Here is a 17,473-nt window from a genome sequence, read left to right on the forward strand (position 1 = left end):
ACACCATCTCTCTACACCCCATACCCAATTTGTAGGCCTAATGCAGTGTAGTTTCCAAGAACTACTAAACGAGAGCCGGAAGATCGAAGCTCAGGAAAGGCAACCTGGAGAACACCTTGGAGTGGAACACACCATCTCTCTACACCCCATACCCAATTTGTAGGCCTAATGCAGTGTAGTTTCCAACAACTACTAAACGAGAGCCGGAAGATCGGAGCTCAGGAAAGGTAACCTGGTGAACACCTTGGAGTGGAACACACCATCTCTCTACACCCCATACCCAATTTGTAGGCCTAATGCAGCGTAGTTTCCAACAACTACTAAACGAGAGCCGGAAGATCGAAGCTCAGGAAAGGCAACCTGGAGAACACCTTGGAGTGGAATACACCATCTCTCTACACCCCATACCCAATTTGTAGGCCTAATGCAATGTAGTTTCCAACAACTACTAAACGAGAGCATGAAGATCGAAGCATTGGCGAGGAAACCTGGGGAACACCTTGGAGTGGAACACACCATCTCTCTACACCCCATACTCAATTTGTAGGCCTAATGCAGTGTAGTTTCCAAGAACTACTAAACGAGAGCCGGAAGTTCGAAGCTCAGGAAAGGCAACCTGGAGAACACCTTGGAGTGGAACACACCATCTCTCTACACCCCATACCCAATTTGTAGGCCTAATGCAGTGTAGTTTCCAACAACTACTAAACGAGAGCTGGAAGATCGGAGCTCAGGAAAGGTAACCTGGAGAACACCTTGGAGTGGAACACACCATCTCTCTACACCCCATACCCAATTTGTAGGCCTAATGCAGCGTAGTTTCCAACAACTACTAAACGAGAGCCGGAAGATCGAAGCTCAGGAAAGGCAACCTGGAGAACACCTTGGAGTGGAACACACCATCTCTCTACACCCCATACCCAATTTGTAGGCCTAATGCAGTGTAGTTTCCAACAACTACTAAACGAGAGCATGAAGATCGAAGCATTGGCGAGGAAACCTGGGAAACACCTTGGAGTGGAACACACCATCTCTCTACACCCCATACCCAATTTGTAGGCCTAATGCAGCGTAGTTTCCAACAACTACTAAACGAGAGCCGGAAGATCGAAGCTCAGGAAAGGCAACCTGGAGAACACCTTGGAGTGGAACACACCATCTCTCTACACCCCATACCCAATTTGTAGGCCTAATGCAGCGTAGTTTCCAACAACTACTAAACGAGAGCCGGAAGATCGAAGCTCAGGAAAGGCAACCTGGAGAACACCTTGGAGTGGAACACACCATCTCTCTACACCCCATACCCAATTTGTAGGCCTAATGCAGTGTAGTTTCCAACAACTACTAAACGAGAGCCGGAAGATCGGAGCTCAGGAAAGGGAACCTGGAGAACACCTTGGAGTGGAACACACCATCTCTCTACACCCCATACCCAATTTGTAGGCCTAATGCAGCGTAGTTTCCAACAACTACTAAACGAGAGCCGGAAGATCGAAGCTCAGGAAAGGCAACCTGGAGAACACCTTGGAGTGGAACACACCATCTCTCTACACCCCATACCCAATTTGTAGGCCTAATGCAGTGTAGTTTCCAACAACTACTAAACGAGAGCCGGAAGATCGGAGCTCAGGAAAGGGAACCTGGAGAACACCTTGGAGTGGAACACACCATCTCTCTACACCCCATACCCAATTTGTAGGCCTAATGCAGCGTAGTTTCCAACAACTACTAAACGAGAGCCGGAAGATCGAAGCTCAGGAAAGGCAACCTGGAGAACACCTTGGAGTGGAACACACCATCTCTCTACACCCCAAACCCAATTTGTAGGCCTAATGCAGTGTAGTTTCCAACAACTACTAAACGAGAGCCGGAAGATCGAAGCTCAGGAAAGGCAACCTGGAGAACACCTTGGAGTGGAACACACCATCTCTCTACACCCCATACCCAATTTGTAGGCCTAATGCAGCGTAGTTTCCAACAACTACTAAACGAGAGCATGAAGATCGAAGCATTGGCGAGGAAACCTGGGGAACACCTTGGAGTGGAACACACCATCTCTCTACACCCCATACCCAATTTGTAGGCCTAATGCAGCGTAGTTTCCAACAACTACTAAACGAGAGCCGGAAGATCGAAGCTCAGGAAAGGCAACCTGGAGAACACCTTGGAGTGGAACACACCATCTCTCTACACCCCATACCCAATTTGTAGGCCTAATGCAGCGTAGTTTCCAACAACTACTAAACGAGAGCCGGAAGATCGAAGCTCAGGAAAGGCAACCTGGAGAACACCTTGGAGTGGAACACACCATCTCTCTACACCCCATACCCAATTTGTAGGCCTAATGCAGCGTAGTTTCCAACAACTACTAAACGAGAGCCGGAAGATCGAAGCTCAGGAAAGGCAACCTGGAGAACACCTTGGAGTGGAACACACCATCTCTCTACACCCCATACCCAATTTGTAGGCCTAATGCAGCGTAGTTTCCAACAACTACTAAACGAGAGCCGGAAGATCGAAGCTCAGGAAAGGCAACCTGGAGAACACCTTGGAGTGGAACACACCATCTCTCTACACCCCATACCCAATTTGTAGGCCTAATGCAGTGTAGTTTCCAAGAACTACTAAACGAGAGCCGGAAGATCGAAGCTCAGGAAAGGCAACCTGGAGAACACCTTGGAGTGGAACACACCATCTCTCTACACCCCATACCCAATTTGTAGGCCTAATGCAATGTAGTTTCCAACAACTACTAAACGAGAGCATGAAGATCGAAGCATTGGCGAGGAAACCTGGGGAACACCTTGGAGTGGAACACACCATCTCTCTACACCCCATACTCAATTTGTAGGCCTAATGCAGTGTAGTTTCCAAGAACTACTAAACGAGAGCCGGAAGTTCGAAGCTCAGGAAAGGCAACCTGGAGAACACCTTGGAGTGGAACACACCATCTCTCTACACCCCATACCCAATTTGTAGGCCTAATGCAGTGTAGTTTCCAACAACTACTAAACGAGAGCTGGAAGATCGGAGCTCAGGAAAGGTAACCTGGAGAACACCTTGGAGTGGAACACACCATCTCTCTACACCCCATACCCAATTTGTAGGCCTAATGCAGCGTAGTTTCCAACAACTACTAAACGAGAGCCGGAAGATCGAAGCTCAGGAAAGGCAACCTGGAGAACACCTTGGAGTGGAACACACCATCTCTCTACACCCCATACCCAATTTGTAGGCCTAATGCAGTGTAGTTTCCAACAACTACTAAACGAGAGCATGAAGATCGAAGCATTGGCGAGGAAACCTGGGAAACACCTTGGAGTGGAACACACCATCTCTCTACACCCCATACCCAATTTGTAGGCCTAATGCAGCGTAGTTTCCAACAACTACTAAACGAGAGCCGGAAGATCGAAGCTCAGGAAAGGCAACCTGGAGAACACCTTGGAGAGGAACACACCATCTCTCTACACCCCATACCCAATTTGTAGGCCTAATGCAGCGTAGTTTCCAACAACTACTAAACGAGAGCCGGAAGATCGAAGCTCAGGAAAGGCAACCTGGAGAACACCTTGGAGTGGAACACACCATCTCTCTACACCCCTTACCCAATTTGTAGGCCTAATGCAGTGTAGTTTCCAACAACTACTAAACGAGAGCCGGAAGATCGGAGCTCAGGAAAGGGAACCTGGAGAACACCTTGGAGTGGAACACACCATCTCTCTACACCCCATACCCAATTTGTAGGCCTAATGCAGCGTAGTTTCCAACAACTACTAAACGAGAGCCGGAAGATCGAAGCTCAGGAAAGGCAACCTGGAGAACACCTTGGAGTGGAACACACCATCTCTCTACACCCCATACCCAATTTGTAGGCCTAATGCAGTGTAGTTTCCAACAACTACTAAACGAGAGCCGGAAGATCGGAGCTCAGGAAAGGGAACCTGGAGAACACCTTGGAGTGGAACACACCATCTCTCTACACCCCATACCCAATTTGTAGGCCTAATGCAGCGTAGTTTCCAACAACTACTAAACGAGAGCCGGAAGATCGAAGCTCAGGAAAGGCAACCTGGAGAACACCTTGGAGTGGAACACACCATCTCTCTACACCCCAAACCCAATTTGTAGGCCTAATGCAGTGTAGTTTCCAACAACTACTAAACGAGAGCCGGAAGATCGAAGCTCAGGAAAGGCAACCTGGAGAACACCTTGGAGTGGAACACACCATCTCTCTACACCCCATACCCAATTTGTAGGCCTAATGCAGCGTAGTTTCCAACAACTACTAAACGAGAGCATGAAGATCGAAGCATTGGCGAGGAAACCTGGGGAACACCTTGGAGTGGAACACACCATCTCTCTACACCCCATACCCAATTTGTAGGCCTAATGCAGCGTAGTTTCCAACAACTACTAAACGAGAGCCGGAAGATCGAAGCTCAGGAAAGGCAACCTGGAGAACACCTTGGAGTGGAACACACCATCTCTCTACACCCCATACCCAATTTGTAGGCCTAATGCAGCGTAGTTTCCAACAACTACTAAACGAGAGCCGGAAGATCGAAGCTCAGGAAAGGCAACCTGGAGAACACCTTGGAGTGGAACACACCATCTCTCTACACCCCATACCCAATTTGTAGGCCTAATGCAGCGTAGTTTCCAACAACTACTAAACGAGAGCCGGAAGATCGAAGCTCAGGAAAGGCAACCTGGAGAACACCTTGGAGTGGAACACACCATCTCTCTACACCCCATACCCAATTTGTAGGCCTAATGCAGCGTAGTTTCCAACAACTACTAAACGAGAGCCGGAAGATCGAAGCTCAGGAAAGGCAACCTGGAGAACACCTTGGAGTGGAACACACCATCTCTCTACACCCCATACCCAATTTGTAGGCCTAATGCAGTGTAGTTTCCAAGAACTACTAAACGAGAGCCGGAAGATCGAAGCTCAGGAAAGGCAACCTGGAGAACACCTTGGAGTGGAACACACCATCTCTCTACACCCCATACCCAATTTGTAGGCCTAATGCAGTGCCTGGGGCACACCTTGGGGAGGCAGACACCGTTAGTAGGCCCTGCCAAAGTTGTACCCCCAGTGCAGTTTTAAAATTCCTAGAGGCTGAAAACAAGACTATTGACGCTCAGCTTTTTTCAAAGGAACACAGCTGAATTGAGTGGCGCAGACAGACACAGGTAGTAGGACTTAACCCAAAAATGTAGCTCACTGCAGCTTAAAAAAGTTACAGGGGTACACAAGCAGCAGTGCTCTGGGCAGTGGAGGACAATTTCAATAGTGGACCGCAGACAGACTTTGTACGCCTACTATTAAAAAAAGGATGCTCTATGCAATTAAAAATAGGTTCCAGGGGTCCACGGGCAGCAGTGGTGTGGTCAGTGGACGAGTATTGGAAGGAGGGACCGCAGACAGGCGTAGTAGGCCTAACATAACAAAATTAGGCTGTAGACACTGTAAAATTGGTTCCAGGGGTACACGGGCAGCAGTGGTGTGGTCAGCGGAGGAAAATTGGAATTAGGGACTGCAGACAGACTTTGTAGGCTGTCCCCTGTGGACCATGCATCCAACACATTAACCCAGTGCGCCGTAATGGACACGTAACTTTTTGTGTACATGCCTACTGGTCCATGCGTCTCTTGTCAGGTGCACCTTTCTACTGTTTGATTGCCTGAGTGCTATGACAATGCAGACTTTTTCATGCCGGTGGAGGGCTGGGATGGCTTTTCTCGCAAAAGAAATGTCGACTGGGTAGCTTGAACCGTTGCACAGCGTAGTTCATCTGGGCTTTCTAAATATAAAACAAAGAAAAAAAGGAGGCTACATGCACTTTCAGCTGGGTTCCAGGGGTACACGGCCAGCATTGGTCTGGTCAGTGGAGAACTATTGGAAGGAGTGACCGCAAACAGGCATCGAAGGCCTAACATAATAACACATTGCTGTTGGCAATTTTAAATTGGTTCCAGGGGAACACGGGCAGCAGTGGCCTGGTCAGTGTAGTAGTAGTAGAAAGAACGGACCGCAGACAGGCATCGAAGGCCTAAAATAAAAAAATTGGGCTGGCTGTAGGCAATTTTAAATTGGTTCCAGGGGTACACGGGCAGCAGTGGTGTGGTCAGTGGAGGCATATTGTAAGGAGTGACCACAGACAGGCATCGAAGGCCTAAAATAATAACACATGGCTGTAGGCAATTTTAAATTGGTTCCAGGGGTACACGGGCAGCAGTGTTGTGGTCAGTGGAGGCCTAGTGGAAGGAGTGACCGCAGACAGGCATCGAAGGCCTAAAATAATAACACATGGCTGTAGGCAATTTTAAATTGGTTCCAGGGGTACACGGGCAGCAGTGGCCTGGTCAGTGTAGTAGTAATAGAAAGAACGGACCGCAGACAGTCATCGAAGGCCTAAAATAAAAAAATTGGGCTGGCTGTAGGCAATTTTAAATTGGTTCCAGGGGTACACGGGCAGCAGTGGTGTGGTCAGTGGAGGCATATTGTAAGGAGTGACCGCAGACAGGCATCGAAGGCCTAAAATAATAACACATGGCTGTAGGCAATTTTAAATTGGTTCCAGGGGTACACGGGCAGCAGTGGTGTGGTCAGTGGAGGCCTAGTGGAAGGAGTGACCGCAGACAGGCATCGAAGGCCTAAAATAATAACACATGGCTGTAGGCAATTTTAAATTGGTTCCAGGGGTACACGGGCAGCAGTGATGTGGTCAGTGGAGGCCTAGTGGAAGGAGTGACCGCAGACAAGCATCGAAGGCCTAAAATAATAACACATGGCTGTAGGCAATTTTACATTGGTTCCAGGGGTACACGGGCAGCAGTGGTGTGGTCAGTGGAGGCATATTGTAAGGAGTGACCGCAGACAGGCATCGAAGGCCTAAAATAATAACACATGGCTGTAGGCAATTTTAAATTGGTTCCAGGGGTACACGGGCAGCAGTGGCCTGGTCAGTGTAGTAGTAGTAGTAGAAAGAACGGACCGCAGACAGGCATTGAAGGCCTAAAATAAAAAAATTGGGCTGGCTGTAGGCAATTTTAAATTGGTTCCAGGGGTACACGGGCAGCAGTGGTGTGGTCAGTGGAGGCATATTGTAAGGAGTGACCGCAGACAGGCATCGAAGGCCTAAAATAATAACACATGGCTGTAGGCAATTTTAAATTGGTTCCAGGGGTACACGGGCAGCAGTGGTGTGGTCAGTGGAGGCCTAGTGGAAGGAGTGACCGCAGACAGGCATCGAAGGCCTAAAATAATAACACATGGCTGTAGGCAATTTTAAATTGGTTCCAGGGGTACACGGGCAGCAGTGGCCTGGTCAGTGTAGTAGTAGTAGAAAGAACGGACCGCAGACAGGCATCGAAGGCCTAAAATAAAAAAAATTGGTCTGGCTGTAGGCAATTTTAAATTGGTTCCAGGGGTACACGGGCAGCAGTGGTGTGGTCAGTGGAGGCATAGTGGAAGGAGTGACCGCAGACAGGCTTCGAAGGCCTAACATAACAAAAATGTCAATACAATGGTATTGTCAGTGGCAGGCATTGAAGGATGTCAGCGCATAGACTAATCATTGGTGGAGCTGTGAGATAATTTTGCAAGTGGTAGAGCACTGTTTGAGCTGGGGGGGGGGAACTGTCTTGTGGCCGGCGGTACAGGCCCAGGGCCCCTCATATTACAACGGTGTGTCTGACGTTGGGTGCACACCACCACCGCCAGAGACACTTTATTGTACTAGGAGGGACCCAGTGGCAGTGCCGTCGACCAAAAGCGGGCACACCCACCTCTTCAGACAAACAGCACTCTCACGGGTGCTGTCGCCAAGTGTCGATACCACGGCCCCGTGTGGGCAGTTTGGCCATTTAGTGAGGTGTAAACATGTCGTATGCTGGACAATCAGGTGCAGAAAATTACGAGATTGGAAAAGGCATTCAGAATAGTCCACAGGCAAGACCTTTCCATAGGAAAGCTAGGTGTCAGCCGGGCAAGGTGGGGCAAAAGATTTCGAAATCCAGTTGTGGTTCATTTTAATGAAGGTTAGATCATCTACATTTTGGGTAGCCAGACGAGTCCTTTTTTCTGTTAGTATTGAACCTGCAGCACTGAATACTCTTTCTGATAGGACACTAGCTGCCGGGCAAGCAAGCTCCTGCAATGCATATTCTGCCAATTCTGGCCAGGTGTCTAATTTTGATGCCCAGTAATCAAATGGGAATGACGGTTGAGGGAGAACATCGATAAGGGATGAAAAATAGTTTGTAACCATACTGGACAAATGTTGTCTCCTGTCACTTTGAATTGATACTGCAGTACCTGTCCTGTCTGCGGTCATAGCAAAATCACTCCACAACCTGGTCAGAAAACCCCTCTGGCCAACGCCACTTCTGATTTCTGCCCCTCTAACTCCTCTGGTCTGCTGGCCCCTGCAGCTCATGTGAGAACGATCACGGGCGCTGTGTGCAGGGAATGCCAGAAGCAAACGGTCAACAAGAGTTGAATGTTTGGTTGCTAATATTAGTTCCAAGTTCTCATGTGGCATTATATTTTGCAATTTGCCTTTATAGCGAGGATCAAGGAGGCAGGCCAACCAGTAATCGTCATCGTTCATCATTTTAGTTATGCGTGTGTCCCTTTTGAGGATACGTAAGGCATAATCCGCCATGTGGGCCAAAGTTCCAGTTCTCAAATCTGCGGTTGTGCTTGGTTGAGGGGCAGTTTCAGGCAAATCCACGTCACTTGTGTCCCTCCAAAAACCAGAACCCGGCCTTGCCGCGCCACCAATTTCCAGTGGCCCCGGAAAAGCTTCCTCATTAAAAATATAATCATCCCCATCATCCTCCTCGTCCTCCTCCTCCTCTTCGCCCGCTAACTCGTCCTGTACACTGCCCTGGCCAGACAATGGCTGACTGTCATCAAGGCTTTCCTCTTCCTCAGCTGCAGACGCCTGATCCTTTATGTGCGTCAAACTTTGCATCAGCAGACGCATTAGGGGGATGCTCATGCTTATTATGGCGTTGTCTGCACTAACCAGCCGTATGCATTCCTCAAAACACTGAAGGACTTGACACATGTCTTGAATCTTCGACCACTGCACACCTGACAACTCCATGTCTGCCATCCTACTGCCTGCCCGTGTATGTGTATCCTCCCACAAAAACATAACAGCCCGCCTCTGTTCGCACAGTCTCTGAAGCACGTGCAGTGTTGAGTTCCACCTTGTTGCAACGTCTATGATTAGGCGATGCTGGGGAAGGTTCAAAGAACGCTGATAGGTCTGCATACGGCTGAAGTGTACGGGCGAACGGCGGATATGTGAGCAAAGTCCACGCACTTTGAGGAGCAGGTCGGATAACCCCGGATAACTTTTCAGGAAGCACTGCACCACCAGGTTTAAGGTGTGAGCCAGGCAAGGAATGTGTTTCATTTGGGAAAGGGAGATGGCAGCCATGAAATTCCTTCCATTATCACTCACTACCTTGCCTGCCTCAAGATCTACAGTGCCCAGCCACGACTGCGTTTCTTTCTGCAAGAACTCGGACAGAACTTCCGCGGTGTGTCTGTTGTCGCCCAAACACTTCATAGCCAATACAGCCTGCTGACGTTTGCCAGTAGCTGCCCCATAATGGGAGACCTGGTGTGCAACAGTGGCAGCTGCGGATGGAGTGGTTGTGCGACTGCGGTCTGTGGACGAGCTCTCGCTTCTGCAGGAGGACGAAGAGGAGGAGGAGGGGGTGCGAATGGCTACAGCCAACTGTTTCCTAGACCGTGGGCTAGGCAGAACTGTCCCAAACTTGCTGTCCCCTGTGGACCCTGCATCCACAACATTCACCCAGTGTGCCGTGATGGACACGTAACGTCCCTGGCCATGCCTACTGGTCCATGCATCTGTTGTCAGGTGCACCTTTGTGCTCACAGATTGCCTGAGTGCATGGACGATGCGCTCTTTAACATGCTGGTGGAGGGCTGGGATGGCTTTTCTGGAAAAAAAGTGTCGACTGGGTAGCTCGTAGCGTGGTACAGCGTAGTCCATCAGGGCTTTGAAAGCTTTGCTTTCAACTAACCGGTAGGGCATCATCTCTAACGAGATTAGTCTAGCTATGTGGGCGTTCAAACCCTGTGTACGCGGATGCGAGGCTAAGTACTTCCTTTTTCTAACCATAGTCTCATGTAGGGTGAGCTGGACTGGAGAGCTGGAGATCGTGGAACTAGCGGGGGTGCCGGTGGACATGGCAGACTGAGAGACGGTGGGAGATGGTATTGTTGCCACCGGTGCCCTAGATGCAGTGTTTCCTACTACGAAACTGGTGATTCCCTGACCCTGACGGCTTTGGCCTGGCAAAGAAACCTGCACAGATACTGCAGGTGGTGCAGAAAATGGTGGCCCTACACTGCCGGAAGGGATGTTGCGTTGCTGACTAGCTTCATTGGCCGAGGGTGCTACAACCTTAAGGGACGTTTGGTAGTTAGTCCAGGCTTGCAAATGCATGGTGGTTAAATGTCTATGCATGCAACTTGTATTGAGACTTTTCAGATTCTGTCCTCTGCTTAAGGTAGTTGAACATTTTTGACAGATGACTTTGCGCTGATCAATTGGATGTTGTTTAAAAAAATGCCAGACTGCACACTTTCTAGCATCGGATACCTTTTCAGGCATTGCAGACTGAGCTTTAACCTGATGGCCACGCTGTCCTCCAACAGGTTTTGGCTTTGCCACGCGTTTTGGGCAAGATACGGGCCCGGCAGATGGAACCTGTTGCGATGTTGATGCCTGCTGCGGCCCCTCCTCCTCCGCTTCAGAACTGCTGCTGCCTGCACCCTGTTCCCCTAATGGCTGCCAATCGGGGTCAAGAACTGGGTCATCTATTACCTCTTCTTGTAGCTCGTGTGCAACTTCGTCTGTGTCACCGTGTCGGTCGGTGGTATAGCGTTCGTGATGGGGCAACATAGTCTCATCAGGGTCTGATTCTTGATCAGCACCCTGCGAGGGCAATGTTGTGGTCTGAGTCAAAGGACCAGCATAGTAGTCTGGCTGTGGCTGTGCATCAGTGCACTCCATGTCAGATTCAACTTGTAATGGGCATGGACTGTTAACTGCTTCACTTTCTAAGCCAGGGACGGTATGTGTAAAGAGCTCCATGGAGTAACCCGTTGTGTCGCCTGCTGCATTCTTCGCTGTTGTTGTTTTTGCTGAAGAGGACAAGGAAGCGACTTGTCCCTGACCGTGAACATCCACTAACGACGCGCTGCTTTGACATTTACCAGTTTCACGAGAGGAGGCAAAAGAGCTAGAGGCTGAGTCAGCAAGATAAGCCAAAACTTGCTCTTGCTGCTCCGGCTTTAAAAGCGGTTTTCCTACTCCCAGAAAAGGGAGCGTTCGAGGCCTTGTGTAGCCAGACGACGAACCTGGCTCCACAGCTCCAGACTTAGGTGCAATATTTTTTTTCCCACGACCAGCTGATGCTCCACCACTACCACTACCCTCATTACCAGCTGACAATGAACGCCCCCGGCCACGACCTCTTCCACCAGACTTCCTCATTGTTTTAAAAACGCAAACAAACTAACGGTATTTGTTGCTGTCACACAACTTACACGGTGAGCTATAACGTCAGTATGATTTAGCTACCCCTTTACAGGTGAGTGAGACCACAACGAAAATCAGGCACAATGTTACACACTCTGTTGTTGGTGGCAACAAATGAGAGAGATGCCACACACGCAGGACTGTCACTGAAGCACAAATGTAAATATTAATCTCCCACTGATTTGATTTTTTTTTTTTTTTTCAGGGAGACTTTAGGAAAAAAAAATAATAGAAAAAAAAAAGATTTTTTCAGGAAGAATTTAGAAACCAAATAAAATAAAATGATTTTTTTCAGGGAGAATTTAGAAAACAAATAAAACAAAAAAAGGCTTTCTATGGCCCACTGAGTGAGAGATGACGCACACAGGAGTCAGGAGTGGCACACAAGCCCAGAGGCCAAAATTTATCTCCCACTGATTGATGTAGTGATTTTTTCAGGTAGATTTTGGAACCCAAATCAAGCTAAAAAAATAATAGGCTTTCTATGGCCCACAATTGGAGAGAGAGAGAGAGATGGCACACCCAGGAGTCAAGACTGGCACACAAGCAGAAAGGGCAATATTAATCTCCCACTGATTTGTTTTTTGTTTTTTTTCAGGGAGACTTTAGGAAAAAAAAATAATAGAATAAAATGATTTTTTCAGGAAGAATTTAGAAACCAAATAAAATAAAATGATTTTTTTCAGGGAGAATTTAGAAAACAAATAAAACAAAAAAAGGCTTTCTATGGCCCACTGAGTGAGAGATGACGCACACAGGAGTCAGGAGTGGCACACAAGCCCAGAGGCCAATATTTATCTCCCACTGATTGATGTAGTGATTTTTTCAGGTAGATTTTGGAACCCAAATCAAGCTAAAAAAACAATAGGCTTTCTATGGCCCACAATTGGAGAGAGAGAGAGAGATGGCACACCCAGGAGTCAAGACTGGCACACAAGCAGAAAGGGCAATATTAATCTCCCACTGATTTGTTTTGTTTTTTTTTCAGGGAGACTTTAGGAAAAAAAAATAATAGAATAAAATGATTTTTTCAGGAAGAATTTAGAAACCAAATAAAATAAAATGATTTTTTCAGGGAGAATTTAGAAAACAAATAAAACAAAAAAAGGCTTTCTATGGCCCACTGAGTGAGAGATGACGCACACAGGAGTCAGGAGTGGCACACAAGCCCAGAGGCCAATATTTATCTCTCACTGATTGATGTAGTGATTTTTTCAGGTAGATTTTGGAACCCAAATCAAGCTAAAAAAATAATAGGCTTTCTATGGCCCACAATTGGAGAGAGAGAGAGAGATGGCACACCCAGGAGTCAAGACTGGCACACAAGCAGAAAGGGCAATATTAATCTCCCACTGATTTGTTTTTTTTTTTTTTTCAGGGAGACTTTAGGAAAAAAAAATAATAGAATAAAATGATTTTTTCAGGAAGAATTTAGAAACCAAATAAAATAAAATGATTTTTTCAGGGAGAATTTAGAAAACAAATAAAACATAAAAAGGCTTTCTATGGCCCACTGAGTGAGAGATGACGCACACAGGAGTCAGGAGTGGCACACAAGCCCAGAGGCCAATATTTATCTCCCACTGATTGATGTAGTGATTTTTTCAGGTAGATTTTGGAACCCAAATCAAGCTAAAAAAATAATAGGCTTTATATGGCCCACAATTGGAGAGAGAGAGAGATGGCACACCCAGGAGTCAAGACTGGCACACAAGCAGAAAGGGCAATATTAATCTCCCACTGATTTGTTTTTTTTTTTTTTTTTCAGGGAGACTTTAGGAAAAAAAAATAATAGAATAAAATGATTTTTTCAAGAAGAATTTAGAAACCAAATAAAATAAAATGATTTTTTCAGGGAGAATTTAGAAAACAAATAAAACAAAAAAAGGCTTTCTATGGCCCACTGAGTGAGAGATGACGCACACAGGAGTCAGGAGTGGCACACAAGCCCAGAGGCCAATATTTATCTCCCACTGATTGATGTAGTGATTTTTTCAGGTAGATTTTGGAACCCAAATCAAGCTAAAAAAATAATAGGCTTTCTATGGCCCACAATTGGAGAGAGAGAGAGAGATGGCACACCCAGGAGTCAAGACTGGCACACAAGCAGAAAGGGCAATATTAATCTCCCACTGATTTTTTTTTTTTTTTTTCAGGGAGACTTTAGGAAAAAAAAATAATAGAATAAAATGATTTTTTCAGGAAGAATTTAGAAACCAAATAAAATAAAATGATTTTTTCAGGGAGAATTTAGAAAACAAATAAAACAAAAAAAGGCTTTCTATGGCCCACTGAGTGAGAGATGACGCACACAGGAGTCAGGAGTGGCACACAAGCCCAGAGGTCAATATTTATCTCCCACTGATTGATTTATTGATTTTTTCAGGTAGAATTTAGAACCCAAATCAACCAAAAACATAAATAGGCTTTCTATGGCCCACTATTTGTGAGAGAGATGGCACGCTCAGGACTGGCACACAAGCCCAGAGGCCAATATTAATCTCCCACTTTTTATTTTTTTTTCAGGGAAAATTTATAAACCCAATAAAAAAATAAATAAATAGGCTTTCTATGGCCCACTATCTGAGAGAGAGAGATGGCACGCTTAGGACTGGCACACAAGCCCAAAGGCCAATATTAATCTCCCTTTTTTTTTCAGGGAGAATTTATAAAACCAAAAAAAAATAAATAAATAGGCTTTCTATGGCCCACTATTTGTGAGAGAGATGGCACGCTCAGGACTGGCACACAAGCCCAGAGGCCAATATTAATCTCCCACTTTTTTTTTTTTGTTCCAGGGAAAATTTATAAACCCAATAAAAAAATAAATAAATAGGCTTTCTATGGCCCACTATCTGAGAGAGAGAGATGGCACGCTTAGGACTGGCACACAAGCCCAAAGGCCAATATTAATCTCCCTTTTTTTTTTCAGGGAGAATTTATAAAACAAAAAAATAAAAATAAATAGTCTTTCTATGGCCCACTATTTGTGAGAGAGATGGCACGCTCAGGACTGGCACACAAGCCCAGAGGCCAATATTACTCTCCCACTTTTTTTTTTTTTGTTCCAGGGAAAATTTATAAACCCAATAAAAAAAAATAATAAATAGGCTTTCTATGGCCCACTATCTGAGAGAGAGAGATGGCACGCTTAGGACTGGCACACAAGCCCAAAGGCCAATATTAATCTCCCACTGATTGATTTATTGATTTTTTCAGGTAGAATTTAGAACCCAAATAAAGCAAAAAAAAAAAAAAAGGGCTTTCTATGGCCCACTGAGTGAGTGATGATGCACACAGGAGTCAGGAGTGGCACACAAGCCCTGAGGCCAATATTTTTCTCCCACTGATTGATGTAGTGATTTTTTCAGGTAGATTTTAGAACCCAAATCAAGCAAAAAAATAAATAGGCTTTCTATGGCCCACTATTTGTGAGAGAGATGGCACGCTCAGGACTGGCACACAAGCCCAGAGGCCAATATTAATCTCCCACTTTTTTTATTTTTGTTCCAGGGAAAATTTATAAACCCAATAAAAAAAATAATAAATAGGCTTTCTATGGCCCACTATCTGAGAGAGAGAGATGGCACGCTTAGGACTGGCACACAAGCCCAAAGGTTAATATTAATCTCCCACTGATTGATTTATTGATTTTTTCAGGTAGAATTTAGAACCCAAATAAAGCAAAAAAAAAAAAAAAAAGGGCTTTCTATGGCCCACTGAGTGAGTGATGATGCACACAGGAGTCAGGAGTGGCACACAAGCCCTGAGGCCAATATTTTTCTCCCACTGATTGATGTAGTGATTTTTTCAGGTAGATTTTAGAACCCAAATCAAGCAAAAAAATAAATAGGCTTTCTATGGCTCACTGACTGAGAGATGGCACACACAGGAGTCAAGAGTGGCACACAAGCCCTGAGGCCAATATTTTTCTCCCACTGATTGATGTAGTGATTTTTTCAGGTAGATTTTATAACCCAAATCAAGCAAAAAAATAAATAGGCTTTCTATGGCCCACTGAGTGAGAGATGGCACACACAGGGATGGCACTCTAGCAGAAATGTCAATCTTAATCTCCCACAAAAAAAAAAAAAAAAAAAACAGGGAGTGTCCAACAATTACTATCTCCCTGCAGTAATCTCAGCCAGGTATGGCAGGCAGCAATAAGGAGTGGACTGATGCACAAATTAAATAAAAAGTGTGGACAAACAAAAAAGATAGCTGTGCAGAAAGGAAGGAACAAGAGGATTTGTGCTTTGAAAAAAGCAGTTGGTTTGCACAGCGGCGTACACACAGCAATGCAGCTATCAGGGAGCCTTCTAGGGCAGCCCAATGAGCTACAGCGCTGAGGGGAAAAAAAAAAATGTAGCTTCCACTGTCCCTGCACACCGAAGGTGGTGTTGCGCAGTGGAAATCGCTACAGCACAAGCGGTTTGGTGGTTAATGGACCCTGCCTAACGCTATCCCTGCTTCTGACGAAGCGGCAGCAACCTCTCCCTAAGCTCAGATCAGCAGCAGTAACATGGCGGTCGGCGGGAACTCCCCTTTATAGCCCCTGTGACGCCGCAGACAGCAAGCCAATCACTGCAATGCCCTTCTCTAAGATGGTGGGGACCAGGACCTATGTCATCACGCTGCCCACACTCTGCGTTTACCTTCATTGGCTGAGAAATGGCGCTTTTCATTGAAACGCGACTTTGGCGCGAAAGTCGCGTACCGCATGGCCGACCCCGCACAGGGGTCGGATCGGGTTTCATGAAACCCGACTTTGCCAAAAGTCGGCGACTTTTGAAAATGAACGACCCGTTTCGCTCAACCCTACACATGATGAGAGCATTATACTGCCTCTGTACAAATCCCTAGTTAGACCGCACATGGAGTACTGTGTCCAGTTTTGGGCACCGGTGCTCAGGAAGGATATAATGGAACTAGAGAGAGTACAAAGGAGGGCAACAAAATTAATAAAGGGGATGGGAGAACTACAATACCTAGATAGATTAGCGAAATTAGGATTATTTAGTCTAGAAAATAGACGACTGAGGGGCGATCTAATAACCATGTATAAGTATATAAGGGGACAATACAAATATCTCGCTGAGGATTTGTTTATACCAAGGAAGGTGACGGGCACAAGGGGGCATTCTTTGCGTCTGGAGGAGAAAAGGTTTTTCCACCAACATAGAAGAGGATTCTTTACTGTTAGGGCAGTGAGAATCTGGAATTGCTTGCCTGAGGAGGTGGTGATGGCGAACTCAGTCGAGGGGTTCAAGAGAGGCCTGGATGTCTTCCTGGAGCAGAACTATATTGTATCATACAATTATTAGGTTCTGTAGAAGGACGTAAATCTGGGGATTTATTATGATGGAATATAGGTTGAACTGGATGGACAAATGTCTTTTTTCGGCCTTACTAACTATGTTACTATGTTACTATGTTACTGGAGGCGGACATAGTAGACTATGTCCCCGTCTGTACCATTATAGTCAATGACCTCGTCGGCACAAAAGCCCGAACTCCATTTTGTGTGGGGTTCAGACAAAAGTCTCTACTGGGCCAATGAACATGAGTAAGAATGCAGTATGAAAGGGACCTAAGAAAAAAGGCATAGCAGCATGCTCTTAAGCAAGAAAAACAAACTTACCTCTAAACAAAATTTGGCAAATGTGGTTATTGTGTTGCTTGCCCATTTATTGAGAAGTCATTTATGATACAGGTAATATAGGAGCACTGTAAGATTATGGAATTCATTAACTGTAGCACCAAAGTAGTGATCTATAAGACTTCCTGTATTTGAGACAACAAATATATATAGGGAAAGCCATACATACATTTGGTAGAATGATAGATGATCACACAGGAGATATAGTCTTGGGACA

The sequence above is a fragment of the Ranitomeya imitator genome, chromosome 6, assembly GCF_032444005.1.
Source record: "Ranitomeya imitator isolate aRanImi1 chromosome 6, aRanImi1.pri, whole genome shotgun sequence".
Taxonomy (NCBI): domain Eukaryota; kingdom Metazoa; phylum Chordata; class Amphibia; order Anura; family Dendrobatidae; genus Ranitomeya; species Ranitomeya imitator.